We start from the raw sequence: 16,932 nt of genomic DNA, 5'->3' as shown, positions 1-16,932 counted from the left end.
TTCAAGCGATTCTCCTGCCTCATCCTCCCGAGTAGCTGGGATTACAGGCGTCTGCCATCACGCCCGGCTAATTTTTGTATTTTGTATTGTTTCACCATATTGGCCAGGCTGGTCTCGAACTCCTGACCTCAGGTGATCCACCTGCCTCAGCTTCCCAAAGTGCTGGGATTACAGGCATGAGGCACCACGCCTGGCAAGACCTAGTATTAATAGATCAGTAGGGTGACTCATTAACATTAATTGGTTATACATTTCAAAATAGCTAGTAGAGAATAACTTGAATGTTCCTGGCATAAAGAAAAGATAAATATTTAAGTTGATGGATATTCCAGTTACCCTGATTTGATTATATGAATGTACCAAATTATTATTACTTTCACACCAACCTAATATGACATTTACATTGAGTATACATATATCTAATATGTATCAATAAAAATGACTAAATACATAAAGATAAACTTCATAAAAAGAAAAAAGTGGTACATTATTGAAGATTCTTTTTAAATAAGTTCAATTAAATCTCCTAATTATATTAATAACTTATGCATGCTTATTTTAGGACATTGGAAAATATAGAAAAGGATAAAGGAAAGAAATTTTTCTTAATGCTACCAGCTGGTGACAATCAATGTCAACATTTTGGTATACTTTATTTTTTAGATCTTATTTTAATAGATATCTTTCCCCATCTGTTAAGGTTGTACACACATTTCTATATCCTTACTGTCACAGGGCGAACCCCAAAATTGGGATTCAGCCTGTAAGGCCACCTGGGCTCTTGGCTTTACACAGGAAGAAATTCAAGAGCCTGCTGACAGGGTAAAGTGAAAGCAAGTTTATTAAGAAAGTAAAGTCATAAAAGGGTGGCTACTCCATAGGCAGAGCAGCCCCAGGGGCTGCTGGCTGGCTGTTTTTATGGCTATTTCTTGATTATATGCTAAATAATGGGTGCATTATTCATGAGCTTTCCAGGAAAGGGGATGGGAATTCCTGGAACCGATGGTCCCTCCCCCTTTCACACCATACAAGGTAACTTTTGGACATTGCTATGGCATTTGTAAACTGTCATGGCGCTGGTGAGAGTGTCTTTTAGCATACTAATGCATTATAATTAGCGAATAATGAGCAGTGAGGACTACTAGAATTTGCATTTGTAGCCATCTTGGTTTCGGCAGGTTTTGGCCGGCTCCTTTACTGCGTCCTGTTTCATCAGCAGGATCTTCGTGACCTATATTTTGAGAAACCAGTCCTGCCGAACTCCTATCTCATGCCCTTTTTCCAAAATATTATCTGTATTATATCTTCCTATCTTACTTCACGTGTTTTCTTTTTTTTGAGATGGAGACTTGCTCTGTCACCCAGGCTGGAGTGCAATGGCACAATCTTGGCTCACTGCACCCTCTGCCTCCAGGGTTCAAAGAATTCTCCTGCCTCAGCCTCCTAAGTAGCTGGGATTACAGGCGCCCACCACCAAGCCCAGCTAATTTTTATATTTTTAGTAGAGACAGGGTGTCACCATCTTGGCCAGGCTGGTCTTGAACTCCTGACCTCAAGTGATCCAACTCAGCCTCCCAAATTGCTGGGATTATAAGCATGAGCCACCACACCCGGCCACTTGATGTGTTTTCTATCTAGTGGGAGACTGCCTTTCCCTGGCACTGGCTGCGACCAATTATTATTTTAGAGAGACAGTTAACAACTGCCTGACCTTCGCCTGATGGCTACAGGTTGACATTCCTGGGTGGCCTCTCCTGCCCTGCTTGTGTCTGCCTAACTATGTACTCTAACAGAAAGACCTAGTAAGGGAAGGAGATTCTCTACAGACTGTGAATGCCCCCCACAAGAGACAGCTTTGCAGGGCCATTTCAAAATACGTCAAAAAATATATTTTGGAGTAAAATGCTTTGATTCGCTTCAGCACTGGCTATGTGTTATGTGATGCTATGCAAACATGTTTGGAATTTGGCATCTTATTGTTGCAAAGAGTCGTTCTGTCAATCTTGGGATCTCTTTTAATGTTAATGCTGGTCAGTTGTGCCTGAACTCCAAAGGGCAGAGGGTATCATGAGGAGTGTCCCATATGGCCTGAACTGGTTTTTCAGGTTTCTTTGGGTCCTCTTGGCCAAGAGGAGGGTCTGTTCGGTCAGTTGAGCAGCTTGGAATTCTATTTTTTTGATTTATAAGACCATGGTAATTTCTGTATTTAGTCAGCATTTAATCACTAAATCTTAATCTTAGTAGGCATTTTTTAAAATGCTGAACTAAAGTGAGATTTTCTCTTCCTTAAAAATCTGGGATGCTCATTCATTCTCTGATCAGTTCAGATGCAGTGTATGAAAAACCATAAAGCTAGTGTTTCGGCTCATTTAGAATTTGTCTAGCAGGTTTTCCGGTCTTTACCAGAAAGCCACCCCTACCTCCAAAAAGAAAGAAAAACCATAAACCTGTGTATGTGCCTCCCTGGACCCTTCTTTTCCGCAAAACCTTGCTCAAATCAGAGACAGGGACTTTCTTTTCTTGGCTAGTCCCTGCCCCGTCCTTTCTCTGAAATCCTTTAAGATGGCCAAGCTCTGTGGATTCAACCAGGAAAATGCTTCAACAGAAGGGGAAGGGGATGCTTTCCACCTTTTTTTTTTTTTTTTTTTGAGATGGAGTCTCACTCTGTCACCCAGGCTGGAGTGCAATGGCATGATCTCGGCTCACTGCACCCTCCACCTCCTGGGTTGAAGCAATTCTCCTGCCTCAGCCTCCCAAGTAGCTGGGATTACAGGCGCCTGCCACCATGCCTGGCTAGCTTTTGTATTTTTAGTAGAGACAGGGTTTCACCATGTTGGTCAGTCTGGTCTCGAACTCCTGACCTCAGGTAATCCGCCCTTCTTGGCCTCCCAAAGTGCTGGGATTACAGGCATGAGCCACGGTACCTGGCCACTATTCACCTTTTATTACCTTCCTTAAGCCAAAATAACTGGGCTGTGGCAACCAGCATTCAGTACCCTGCTACCTCATCTGAGGCAGGTCCGATGAAGGTTCCTCTGAAGGACTGTTTTTTAATGAGGGAGATTTTTTTCCCAAGACTTTGGCAATCACTGTGTTCCCCTTACTTACTGCCACAAGTATGATTTACTTTCCACATAGAAGGATTCCCAGATCCTAAGACTGACTTAATAGCAATAGATAACTGTCACATATTGCTAATTCTATTTATTTCCCAAGAAAAAAGAAAGAAGTGTTAATGGTATGGTGTTCGTTACTGGGGCTTCAGTCTAAAAAGGGGAATATAAACTTCGCAAGGCTGTGCACTGCACTGTATGTGAGGTCGCACAGTCTGGGAGGCCCTGTGCCACCTTGTCAGGCTTCCTAAAGGAGCTCTCAACTCCCATCCACACACAAAGGCGTCTCCGGGGGGCCAGGCCCTGGGCAAGGCTGGCTGCCTCAGGAAGTTGCCCACACAGCCACAGGGTGGCAGATCTGCCTGGTAACTTGAACGACCACTAGCCCTCCCCGCTTGGTAGCTTCTTGTGTTACTGCCCCAGAAAGCAGAGCCCACAGGCATCATCACTTCCATCTCTTAGGCTGGCACCATTGATACTGGTGGACTGGGGTCAGTCCCCAAATACCAGTAGGACCTGGACTCAAGCCAATGTCCAGACTTTTGACACCATTGTGAGAAGGAACTTGAAGATGAATCCAAAAATCGTGAAAGTTGGGAGATTTATTTGCAAAACAAAAAGTACATACTCAAGAAAAGGAAGTGCAGGCATATTAAAGAAAGAGTTTGCCCCATGGATTTGGGCTGCTACCTTTATGGATTTCTTTAACCAAGGGGTGGAACATTCATGAAAATTCCTGGAAGAAGGTAGAAATTTATCGGAACTGTGGTGCCACCCATTTTTACACCAAGTATAGGTATTCCCAGAACTGTCACGGGGTGGTGGGTGTGTGATTGAGGATGTTAATGAGAGTATAATGAGGTTCTAGGAGAAACCCAGGCCAAATCCAGCACCATGTTGGGTCCAGTCGGTCTTAGCCAGCTTGGTCCACACCCCGGTTTTTCAGGATTTTATAAGCTCATAGTTTCTGCAGCTATTTCAAGTGTCCTTTTGCTAGTCACGTGAAACTGCCACCTGGAATTTTCCAATCTTCTGCAACCACTTTGTATTATTCTTATCTTACCATCAGTGCTATAATGGGTGAAATCCCTCCTATGACTGACTGTTCTCCTTCCTCTCCAATACTGTTAAGAGATATGTGTTTGTTTCTTAATTTTGACACATTATGGGATTTTGATATTTTCGGTATTCTAAAGAGTTTAGTATTTTGCAGGTACTTTAATATAAAAAGGTAGGCACTGCCTCTATCTTTACTTGATTTTATCTGAACCCAAATAGGTCTTATTGTTTCTAAGACAACTATTTCAATCAGTGTCTAGGGTTTGTTGCATTCAATTGTTCCGTTTTGCATAAGTGAACCGTGCTTTGATGACAAACAGCCAGCACCTCTGTGATGATCTCATTCAGCGTTGGAGTCCAGGGTAGTTTGCCGCAGGTCCCGGCTCTCAGAGGGTAACTGCATATGCATGAATCTCCTGCCTCATTGATTTAACGCCCTCAGGATGAGTGCAGTGGGCCACTCTGCACACTTCTGCCCTGAGCGGGAGATGGGCCGGGCTCCAGTGAGAGGCTCTAGGAGTGTGTTTTGATAGTTTCTTCCACAGTATGCACAGCTACGAAGTCAGCTCGGCAAGTTTTTAAGTAAGTTTGGAGTTACATTACATACCTTTATTTATTAAATTTAAATCTGTGGTGGTTTTAAAACTCACATGAAGAATAATTTGTAATATTTTACATTCATGTACATCAGAAAGTAAGAAAAAATTAAACTATGTTTTAAATTGAGTTTTATTTTCCCCCTGCCCTTGAGCCACTTTTTTAAGGGTATACATGGTAGTGTGTGCATCATATTCATTTCATAAAAGCACCGATTGTTGTAGGAGATCAGTGAGCTAAAGGACGGGCACATATCTCTCAAACGCATTCATATTATCCAATAAATTAAATTCTTAAAGAAAAGAAAAAAGGCCTATTAATTGGAACACAAAAGCCCCCATCCCTGGTCCCAGTGCACCTTTCTCTAAGGTGATGTAATCCAAAGGAGAATTTGTAGAAAAAAATAGTTTTTGTTCTGTGTACACTCAAGAAAATTAGGAAGATGAGAAAAAAAGAAAAAGGAAAATATCTTATTTTGGGGGTATGGGTGGGGGTCACAGTCTTACCATGGTAGAACTCACTCATTAAGTGGAAGAGGGAGCAGAATCCCCCCATCTCACCCCCACACACTCACACAGAGAAACAGCTTTTCCAGATAATGACTTTATGCAAATCAGAGAAAGGCTCCGCTGCCCTAGACCGCCTTACTGGTACCTGTGGAGAGGCATTGATTAGCCCCCTGCAAAGCGATGCGTCCTGGGTGGACAGATGCCCAGGAGCACACACGGTGGCCCAAGGAGAGGGTGGGACCGGCCTCTTGGCACAGAGCGATCACTGCCTCTACTAAATAACCTTCTACAGCTCCCCCAGCCCTGAGCGATTTCTCCAAACTGAGCCCCTAAATCTGTATCAGGCACTGCTGCATGAAGAACAGGTGTGGCTCATGGTAAGACAAGGATCAGCAGGACTCCCTTACCTGGGAGAGGAGCGATAAGGTGAGAGGGATGTGAGTATGCTGGGCAGGTGGGGGCCTCTGACGAACAGAGACCGCTTCCAGGACTGGCAACATAACCATGGCCCCAGTGACAAAGGAAAATGCGGGACAGCTTGTGCAAAAATTATTAAGGATTTCAAGATGGCAACAGCAGAGCATTAAACCCAGTACAGGGTTCCCGGTGAAGGCGCTGGTTCACAGGCTCCCGGGGCCGGCACTGGGCCCCTGATTCCCTGTCAGCTGTGGCTGCCCCGTTCAGTCTGAGCAATGACAACCCACATCTTTCCTGCCATTGCCCCTAGGTCATCTCGACCCTCAACGCACACACTCCAACACCCTACACCACACACCCACATTCATTTTACCTACTCTTGTCACATACACACACACCCTATATCATCCCACACCCCACCTTATGCACATCTTACACACACCAGTCACACACCCATACTCTCTTACACACACTCATACTCACATTCACACACTCACCCACCCTGACACGTACCCACCATAGTCATACACCTCACACTCTCTCCTACACTTACACACCATAGTCACACACCACAGACACCACACTCACCCCACACACTCCACACTCTATCTCACACCCTTCACTTACACTCACATACCACACACACCATACACACCCCACAGTCATACACACTCATTCACACACCATAGTCACACACCCCACACTCTATCTCACACATGCTCCCACACTCACACACACATCACACACACCATACACACCCCACACTCACACACAATACAGATTTGCACACTCTCACACTCCACACTCTCACACACACTATAGATTTGCACACTCTCACACACACTCCACACTCACGTGCACACACATCCTCGCACACCCGCAGTCCTCCTGAGATCCCTTTGGGTTGGCCATGTTCTTCTCCCAGGAGAACTGGTGAAGTAGGAAGCACCCTCTCCAGCGTTCTCGTCATCAAGAGCTAGCTGGCTATTGTTCCTCTGAGGGCTCTCACAGCGTCCTTCCTACCTTGTATTTGTTCAATAATGCTAAGCTAAACCATTTCCCTTCCCAGTTCCAAAGCCTGGAATGACCACAAATCCAATATAAGAGAGTCCAAATATCCTGCCTCCACACAGAGAACCCTCCAGACCCTCTTTGCACACTCTCTCTCTCCACGGTTCTCTCCAGGCAAGCTGAGAGCTCCCGCTCAGGGAACAGCCTCTGTGTTTCCCTTCTGCACACCTGGTCTCTTATGATTATAGTTTGCCTGCCTGTCTTTAGCTCTCCCTTCAACTCATGAGTTTTGCACTTTTAATGTTGACATTTTAAAAATGTGTTTTATAAATCTAATCAGTATCAAAGAATTATCTGTATTTACTTAAATATTGACATTTTACAATAAAGTTATCTGTTTAAGAATATATACCCTATGGAATCTGAATATTATAGACTTTGAGAGTTTCCATGATCAGTTTATAAAATACATGTAAAGCTTTTCATTGACAGTTGAATACTTAGATTATTCTTTTCCCCCTGGAACTTACATTTCTATTTCACCAACCCCGCTGCATTTTATCCTAATATAGTATAACCCTCTGGCAGGAAGTCTTACTCATCACTATGTCATATGTCCTGTCCACAAAAATAAGTACATAGTGGGAATTAGATTTTTTTAATTATTTGTAAACATCGAATTTTTATATATGAGAAATATCTAGATTAATATATTTTACAGTTGTGATTCATACACAATTGATTACACGTTATACATTTTTAGTAGAAAAAATACAGAATTTTATCCGAAATGTATCTCTTACTGAGTAGGAAGGAGCTTTTATTTCTCTTGTGTTCCAGTACCCACGAATGAGTGCTATTTCCTGTTAAAATGAGACAGTTTTGGCATCAATTCTATATATACACGTTTGCTTTGTTGTGGTGGTTGTTTTTTAATTTCACTGTTGTAAGTAGTGCGGGCAATTTTAAGATTTAATTCTGTTTGTATTTGGGGCATGATTATAGTAATAATCTGTGAATAAGTACATAGGAATGGAAGAAGTCACTAAGCGTCGCTCAATTTTTATAACTCCTTCTAGGGCTCATGCCAAAAATCACAGAAAATTATTTTTAAGGTCCTATTATCTGACAATTTGATTAGGTTCTCCTCTATTTTTTAAAAGTACCAGAAACCAGCTAACTTTCAAACGGATTTGATTGGCCCAAATTAGAGTCATTGTCTCAGTTTCTGGAACATCTACCAAAAAAAGGCTTTCCTGAATGACATTAATTATACTTATTTTATTAGAAGTACCTTCTATAATTGATTAATACTGTTAGAAAAAGTAAGATTGAAATATTGTTCAGTTAGTACACCTTTGCAATATGATGCAGTATTTTTAAATCTTCTTTTAAAATGCTTTTGTCAAAAACTTAAGAATGGCAAATTTTGGCTCATTCGTGTCACTCAATTAGTAAAATGATCACCTTTTAACAAAATCTGCAAAGCCAGTCCTCTTCAGCAAACCCAGCAGCCAAGTCAGATTTCTTCTCTGTTGGGTAATCCTACCTTCCAATTTTTTAGATTCAAACCCTTTGTGTTAATGTGTGTGCTGAGACAGCCATCCCACTTCTGAGGTTGCCTTCTAAGATAAATACACAGGTGAGACACAGAGCTTTGCCATGTTCTCTTGTCTGATGAAATAAAGCTCTTCTGCTGCCAGTGTTTTGTCCTGGGCTCATTGCTCTGCTCTTATGGCCAGCTCTTGCAGGTGCAATTTGGCTTCGCTGGGTAATAGAAGAAACAGGGTCTTCAAAACTTATTACCACTTCTGCCTCCCTGTTGGATAGTAAGTCTTATTATCAAACATAGCAACGTGGCCCAACATGCTCACCTCTGACTCTGTTTCCATGCTTTACCCTAAACAAAAATAGTTACAAAGCCAGCAAGATGGGAAACCTTACCAAAGCGCCTCAATGGAAGGAATCTTCACAAGGCCATGATCTCATTAACTCTTTCTTCATTTTCCAGAAGGTTTTTATTTCCAGAGTCGATGTAAGATTCACAGTGGGGAAGAAATATACCCCTGTTATTTTGAAACATGGGAGAAGGACATTTGTGATAGGGGAGGTGTGTGTGTGTTATTCAGCTTGAAGACCGCGGACAAAAAGTAACAGACTTGCTCTAGGCTGGACTCAAATCCATCACACACTGGCCCTTGGTGTTCCTTTTCATCAAAATGTCCCTTGACTGGCCTGCCCAAGACCCTCCTGCTCTCTGGGTGTGGTGAATTACAGGACATTCCAATGGAAGAGGCAGTCCCAATCACAGAGCTCTAGAGAAGGGGGTTTGGGAGCTGGAAATGCAGATTTCTGAGTCTTTCTTCTAGAGCTGAGGCTGCAGAAGTCCATGAGCCTGTAGAGGCAGGATGTACAGAGAATTACCTCTGTGCAGGTTCATGGGGAAGCATGCTGTATTAAAACAAAAGGAGGAAGGATGCCCAGAAGTCAAATTGGGAATCCACGCTCGATGGGATGCTAGGGGGCTTTTCTGTAAACCTATAATATTTTTAGGGTAATTATGAAAAGGAAAACAGTAATGGAACATCCAGTGTTCATTCATCTTTACATTCCCCATGGTAGATTTGTGACTTAAGATATGCAAGTGGTAAAGCTGACATTTTCTTCACAATTCCACTTTCCAAATCTTTTTCCTGCATGAAGTCACCAAAGTAAATCAGCAATTCTCCTAGACTCTAAACTAGGGAACCTTGGTCAGAGAATTTGTCTGCAATGACTTATGTCCAGAGAATGGTCTTGTTTGGAGAGAAATATCTATGCTGAATTCTTACAACTAAACGAAAAAATATATGCTTGAAGATTTCGTTAACATTAGGACATAAAAGCAAAAAGAAAAATGCCTAAATGTCCAAGTATAGATAAAGGACTGACTAAAATAATGGTTCATGTGAGAGGAGTATGACTTACAACTCTGGGGTAGAATCAAATTCCATTTTATCTGTGAGAGCTTCAGAGAAATTCATAACAAGGAGACTTCTGTGTAAAGAGGTTCCTTGATAATAATAAAAATAATACTTAGCCAACACTGAACTACTCATGATGCTCCAGATACTGTTTTAAGCACTTACTCATTTAACCCTCAGAGTAACCCTATGAAATACAAGTAGATGGGAAAGCCAAGGGCTACAGAGGTTGAGTAACTTGCTGAAGGATACCTAGCTAGTCAGTGGCACAGCCAGAATTTGAACACAGAGTCTTGTACTAGAGTCTGCACAATGCACACTGTCCTGTCCCAACAGTTTTCTCATTTGTTTTGGTCAAGATCTGTACTCCATAGGATCTCTCTCTCATCAAAAAATTGTGTGTGCATATTTTTGGGCACTAAAAACATGACATCAATAATGACAATAATTACAGAACCAAAAAGAAAAGTATCTTTCCTTTTCCATATTCTTTTTCACATTCATATGCATACGTAATTATTATAAGATTATAATTATAAAATTTTTCTCCTTGCCTTTTTTTTTTTTTTGAAACAGAGTCTCACTCTATCTCCCAGGCTGGAGTGCAGTGGTGCAATCTCAGCTCACTGCAACCTCTGCCTCCCGGGTTCAAGCGATTATCATACCTCAGCCTCCCAAGGAGCTGAGAATACAGGCACCCGCCACCATGCCCAGCTAATTTTTGTGTTTTTAGTAGAGATGGGGTTTCACCATGTTGGCCAGGCTGGTCTGAACTCCTGACTTCAGTGTCAGGCCTCTGAGCCCAAGCTAAGCCATCATATCCCCTGTGACCTGCATGTATACATCTAGATGGCCTGATGCAAATGAAGAATCAGGAAAGAAGTGAAAATGGCTGATTCCTGCCTTAACTGATGACATTACCTTGTGAAATTCCTTCTCCTGGCTCAGAAGCTCCCCAACTGAGCACCTTGTGACCCCCACCCCTGCCAGCCAGAGGACAACCCCCTTTGACTATAATTTTCCACTACCTACCCAAATCCTGTAAAACAGCCCCACCCCTATCTCCCTTCGGTGATTCTCTTTTTGGACTCAGCCCGCCTGCACCCAGGTGAAATAAACAGCTTTGTTGCTCACACAAAGCCTGTTTGGTGGTCTCTTCACACAGATGCACGTGACACTCAGGCGATCTGCTTGCCTCGACTTCCCAAAGTGCCGGGATTACAAGGGTGAGCCACTGTGTCCAGCCCTCTCCTTGCCTTTTATACTTATTATATTTCAAATAGTTTTATTTTGCTATATTATCTTTATCATCATCAGTTGTGATAGCTGCAACATGCTACAGGAAGTTGATGTTCCCTAACTTATTGAGACAGTCCTCTCTTAGTTTCCTTTTTGGTGTAATATCGCAAATAATATGGCAGTGAACATCCCATATATTATTTCTTTTCCTTCTTCGATTATTTTTTAAAGATAATTCCTGGAGTGAGATTACTGAACAAAGGATAAGGATATTTTTTGTTTCTTGTAAGAATAAAGCCACATTACTTTTTTTTTTTTCTTGCTTGTCGCCCAGGCTGGAGGGCAGTGGCACAATCTTGCTTATTGCATCTTCTGCCTCCCCAGTTCAAGTGATTCTCCTGCCTCAGCCTCCTGAATAGCTGGGATTACAGATTACAGGTGCCTGCCAGCATACCCGGCTAATTTTTGTATTTTTAGTAGAGATGGGGTTTCACCATATTGGCCAGGGTGGTCTTGAACTCCTGACTTGAAATGATCCACCCACCTCAGCCTCCCAAAGTGCTTGTCACTGCTGGTAGCCACCACTGCCGGCCAAGCCACATCACATTTTAATGGGTAATTGTGTATTGTCATCAGTAACATATCACAAGTATTATTGTATTTTAATGTTACAATCCTTTTGCAGTTGTATACCCCACTTTCTTAAATTGTATATATTTAATAGCTGACAATGCTTGCTATTATGTAATATCTTGTATTCACTATGTTTAGATGTATATTGCTGAGAAAAGCACAAACTGAATTATAAATGGACTCTCTGTCTTACCTAAAGAATTTATTTTGAACTTGTAATAACAAATGAATTGTTGCTTAGCAAGAATGCTGATTGTGACTATTTAGCTCAAGATATCAATAATTCCTGAAGTTCTTGGCAGATTATGGTTAGAACTCTTATACCTCGGCACCAAAATAAATAAATATTTTTGCCTTCTTCAACAGTAGGTGTCAAAGCAGCTAATTTTGTTGCTCCATCTTTTTTTTTTTTTTTTTTTTTGAGACAGAGTCTCGCTCTGTCTTTGTTGCTCCATCTTTTTTTTTTTTTTTTTTTTGAGACAGAGTCTCGCTCTGTCGCCCAGGCTGGAGCGCAGTGGCGCAATCTCGGCTCACTGCAAGCTCCACCTCCCGGGTTCACGCCATTCTCCTGCCTCAGCCTCTCCGAGTAGCTGGGATTACAGGCACCCGCCACCACACCCGGCTCATTTTTTTTTTTTTTTTGTATTTTTAGTAGAGACCGCGCCCGGCCTGCTCTATCATTTTGTTAGTTCATTCTTATCCTGAGGAAATTTCAAAAGAAAGCTTGAAACTGAAGACCATTTTGCATGACTCATGTAAAGTTTGTTGAATAAACAAAATAAACCCATGGCAGTGAAATCACTCCATGATTAGTTGGCAGTAGATTTTGTTCAAGAAACCCTAAGTCATTTTCTTGGTGCATTCATTTGTCCAGCACTGTATTTTTTGCAAGATGGCAGTTAAAGGATGCAACTCACTATCAGAGTGCAAATCAAGTGAAAAAAAATCTTATGTTCATTTATTCATTATGTAAATATCTACTGAACACCTTGACTCTGGTGGTGGCCAGTTATACAAGACAGTATGGCCCTGCCCTCATGGAACTTTTGGCCCAGCTTGGAATTGTCGAAGAAACACAAAGCTGAACACTAGTTAAGGAGACAAAACGGATTCTAGTCAGTACTACTGCAGTAAGGAAGAGACCTCAGTGAAACCTCAGCTCAGCTCCCCTGAGACAAATGTGGTATGTGCTAAAGGAAAGGGACTAAAGGAAGGTAAGGGGGTGGTCTATGGGTTTAGGCCATCTGAGTTTGTTAATTGACACTTACCTGGAGGAGAAACAAAAGTCTCCTATCTTTAGGACAGGACATAGTTTTGCCAACTGGATTAAGGCCCCACAAAGTTAGGATCTTACTGTCCCACAGGAACTGGGAGACAAGAGAGCTATCTCACTGAATATTTGCATTTCAAAGAGATGGCTCCCACATACCTGAGGGGACATTTCTGGGTGGTAGAAGGTTTCTATCTCAAACGGGCACAGAAAGAATATATAATTGCAAGCTTTCTAAAGTAAATGCCCTAAGAAAAGTGAGCTCAGAGGCCTGTCATCAGGTGTTGTCTGAAACAAACAGCAATTTTTTTTTTTTTTTGGAAACGGAGTCTCGCACTGTCGCCCAGGCTGGAGTGCAGTGGTGCGATCTTGGCTCACTACAACCTTCACCTCCTGGGTTCAAGAGATTCTTTTGCCTCAGCCTCCCAAGTAGCTGGAATTACAGGTGCCTGCCACCATGCCCAGCTAATTTTTTGTATTTTTAGTAGAGATGATGTTTCACTATGTTGGCCAGGCTGGTCTCAAACTCCTGACCTCATGATCTGCCTGCCTCAGCCTCCCAAACAAACAATAAATTCTTTCTGCGGCATTGAGTTTTCTCAGGCAGGCATTTTAAGGGGGCTGGAATTGTCATCCTAGGAACACAGCCTGGAACTGATGGCAACTATGCTAGTGTTTATTCAAGACTTTTCCTGTAGTGGGGTGGATGAAATCACTTGTGCTGCAAGTTGTAGTTCTTCTAGGCCAAGGTCAAGGCCTGCTTGAGAACTGTGAATAGAGTCTGGTCAAGGAGAGTCTTTGTCCCAACATTGGCAGTTAAAACAAGGCTCATTGTGTCTGCAGTAAGAATGTCACGCAGGTTGTACACTCCACAGCATGCCTGGCATGTGCAGTGGTCTCGTGACCACAGCTGCTTCAGCTGTTCAGAAAATTTCTAATCGGTTCTCCTCAGTTTCATCATGGTCAGTGGACAAGGTCCCTTCTGTCCTACCCCTACCCAAGATCTTCAGGTCCCTTACTCTCATTTCAGGGCAAGATGACGGGGGAGTTATAAGTGCCCAGGGCTGTTGGACGATTGGTGGTCCACAGTGCAGGGAGCTGGGGGCCTCCTACACTGAGCACAGCTGGGCCCCATCTTCCTTCCAGCCTTTCCTTTAGCCCTCCAAGGAGAAGGTCTGTGTTATCCCTCCCCATCCAGGACACCCTCTCTCCCCTGCCACTCCCACCCCCTGGACACTAAAATTCTCCGTAAGCACACATTGTCTGGCGCTCAGGCTGTGGCTCTTTCTTTCTCCTCTTAGTTTCCTCTTTGCATTGGACTAGGGGAGAAAACCCATCTTTTGGAACTGGAGAGCAAATTAATGTACAGAGGAAACACATGAATTAATACTTTTGGATGAGCCCCCGCGTGCACTCACAAGGGAGCATTGTAAGGGTTCTGATGGTGGAGTTCCAGGAGCTCTGGGAACACACACCAGGAACACGGCAGCCGATCTGCTGTGGAGTCAAGAGGATCTTCTGGGAGGCTCTGTCATTTCTGTAAATCAAGGGGTTAGGAAGACAGGGGAGAGGAGAGGGAAATGGAATGCGAAGATAAGGGTTGGCCAAAAAGGTCTACCATGCTTTTTTTTTTTTTTTTGGTCTTTTATTTTTTGTCTCTTCTGCTCTCTATTGGATCAAACACATTTTGTTTTATAGCTTTCTTTCCTCCCCTCAGTCCCCCACCGGCTTGGAAGTAATGTGTTCTACTTCAATTCTTTAGTGGTTAACTTTCATTTTTTAAGAGGCATAATTAACTTTAGGAACACTGAAACTCATTAATCTTTGTATTGTACTCTAACACCACAAAAGCCTTACAATGCCCAGCTTCCCTCCCCCACCTCCCATAATGGGCGCTGCTTTTATTTCCTTCGTTTTGTAAACTTCCAAGTCTGGTCATTTATCATTATTTTTACACTCAGTTCATATTTAAGTGAATCAAAATGTTTGCCAGTTTCATCTCTTCGGATGGTTTCTTAAATCCAATTCACTTCTAGATTCAGTATTCTTTGTGCTAAAATAATCTTTAAGCTATTTAGAATGAAAAACTCTGTCGGTCTTTGTTATAGCTGAGTTAACCTTTATTCTTGAATGACAGACTTGCTAAATATATAATTCTAGGATAGCTGTTGTATTTTCACTTGGCACTTTGAATATATTATTGCATTATCTTCGGAAGTCCTTTGCTGCTTCGTAAAGTGCTTTTGCCTAATTGCCATTACTTTTCAAATTTTTATTTTTTTATTTTTGAGACAGATTCATGCTCTGTTGCCCAGACTGGAGTCCAGTGGTGCGATCTCAGCTCACTGCAACCTCCGCCTCCCAGGTTCAAGCAATTATCCTGCCTCAGCCTATAGCTGGGATTACAGGTGCATGCCACCATGCCTGGCTAATTTTTGTATTTTTAGTAGAGACGGGGTTTCACCATGTTGGCCAGGCTGGTCTCAAATTCTTGACCTCAAGTGATCTGCCCGCCTCCGCCCCCAAAGTGCTGGGATTACAGACGTGAGCCACCGCACCCTGCCTAAAATTCTATCTTTAAATTGACAAATAATATTGTACATTCGTGGTATACAAAGTGATGGATAGTGATGCAATCAAGATAATTAGCATATTTGCTATCTCAAACATTCATCATTTCTTTGTCTTGGAAACATTCAATACCCTCCTTCTATTTAAAAGCTATTTGAAATTATATAATATTTTACTTATAATTGTAGTCATCTTACCATGCTATAGAACCTAGAACTGATCCCTCTTGTCTAGCTGAAATTTTATGTCTTTTAACATACCTCTCCCTATTCTTCCCTCCCCCTTCCCTTGTCAGCTTCTAGTATCCTCTGCTCTACTTTTAACCTCTATGAGATCGACATTTTTAGTTTCCAGGTATGAATGAGAACATATGGTGCCTAACTTTCTATTCCTGGCTTATTGTACTTTAAAAAACATGGAATGCTTCACAGTTTGGCGTGTCATCTCGTGCAGGAGCCATGCTTATCTTCTCTTACTGTTCCAATTCTGGCAGGTGTGTTGCAGAAATGAACACTGCCATTACTTTTGAGATAATCTTTCTTCTCTTGGTAATTAAAGTAGTTGTCTTTTTATGGTCTGCAGATTTACTAAGCTGTACTTATGTGTAGATTTATTTAATTTATTCTGATTAGGAGTTGTGGTGTTGCCTCAATTAGAAATTCCATTTTTCTTTATATCTGGAAACTTCACCATCATCCCTTCAAACATCCCTCCTCTTCCATTTTCTTTTTCTGTTTCTGGAGCTCCTGTTAATAGATAATGGACATTTTCATTTCTCTTCCCTATTATTGAAACCCTCATATTTTCCAGATCTTTACCTCTTGTTGTGACATCTGAGTGATTTTCTCAAATCTTTTTTCCAATAGACTAATTCTCTGAAGTCTGCTCTTTCAACCTTCTATTGATTTCTCTATTTCAATGGCTAGACGTTTCATTGTAGAATTCCTTTGCTTCTTTTGCAAATCAACTTGGTCTTTTCCCACAGGGTCCTGTTACTGTCTTATGACTCCCACATCTTCCTTTACCTTGAAACAATGAAAGGTGACATTCTTATTTTAAGTGTTCTCTTGGGCTGTTTTATTATCCTGAGTTATTGGGGTTAAAGTCTCCCGGTCTTTCACCTGCTGCCTCTCCTGGCGGTTTTCTATCACTGAGAGTCCCCGGGGTCTGGGCCTGGCAGTGTCTCCAGGGGACAGCTCACATTCGCCTCTTCTGGGCCTCGTAGGATTCAGCAGTTTAGGGTAATTTTTTGTGTCAGTTTTCAGCTGGGGAAGCAAATGTGTGTCTCTTTACCACCCACACAGTGTGAGTTCTGGCTTCATTCTCATTGGTGGTTTAGGTCTAGGACATGCTCCTCTTAGGCAATTCCGATCCCTCTTAACCTCTTTGGAGCCACCATTTCCCAGGGCTGGTGGTCAGTGCTGTTTCTTTCCACCGAAGCAACAAGCCAGCCCTCCAAGGTGTCTGGCTTCCAGCATGGAACCAGAGGTCTGGATTCATCTCCCTGCAAGGGCATCAGAAGCCACACACTCCTGGAGGCTGAGGCCCGG

The 16,932-nt window shown here is 42.4% G+C and overlaps 1 protein-coding gene and 2 non-coding genes across 9 annotated transcripts in view; 2 read left to right on the top strand and 1 right to left on the bottom strand.

Moving 5' to 3' along the window:
- Positions 1 to 16,932, top strand: part of HECW1 (HECT, C2 and WW domain containing E3 ubiquitin protein ligase 1) — a 462,565-nt gene that overhangs the window by 80,841 nt on the left and 364,792 nt on the right. The gene's annotated exons all lie outside the window — the stretch shown is intronic.
- Positions 2,354 to 2,415, top strand: LOC116809866 (U7 small nuclear RNA). Its single transcript, XR_004370037.1, has one exon. It is a non-coding gene; the product is annotated as a U7 small nuclear RNA (small nuclear RNA).
- Positions 15,792 to 15,896, bottom strand: LOC116809820 (U6 spliceosomal RNA). The gene has a single exon (XR_004370003.1). It is a non-coding gene; the product is annotated as a U6 spliceosomal RNA (small nuclear RNA).

This window comes from Hylobates moloch, unplaced genomic scaffold, assembly GCF_009828535.3.
Source record: "Hylobates moloch isolate HMO894 unplaced genomic scaffold, HMol_V3 SCAFFOLD_1, whole genome shotgun sequence".
NCBI classification, from domain to species: domain Eukaryota; kingdom Metazoa; phylum Chordata; class Mammalia; order Primates; family Hylobatidae; genus Hylobates; species Hylobates moloch.
The sequence above is the reverse complement of the archived record's forward strand: the minus strand, read 5'-3'. Positions and strand labels throughout refer to the sequence as shown.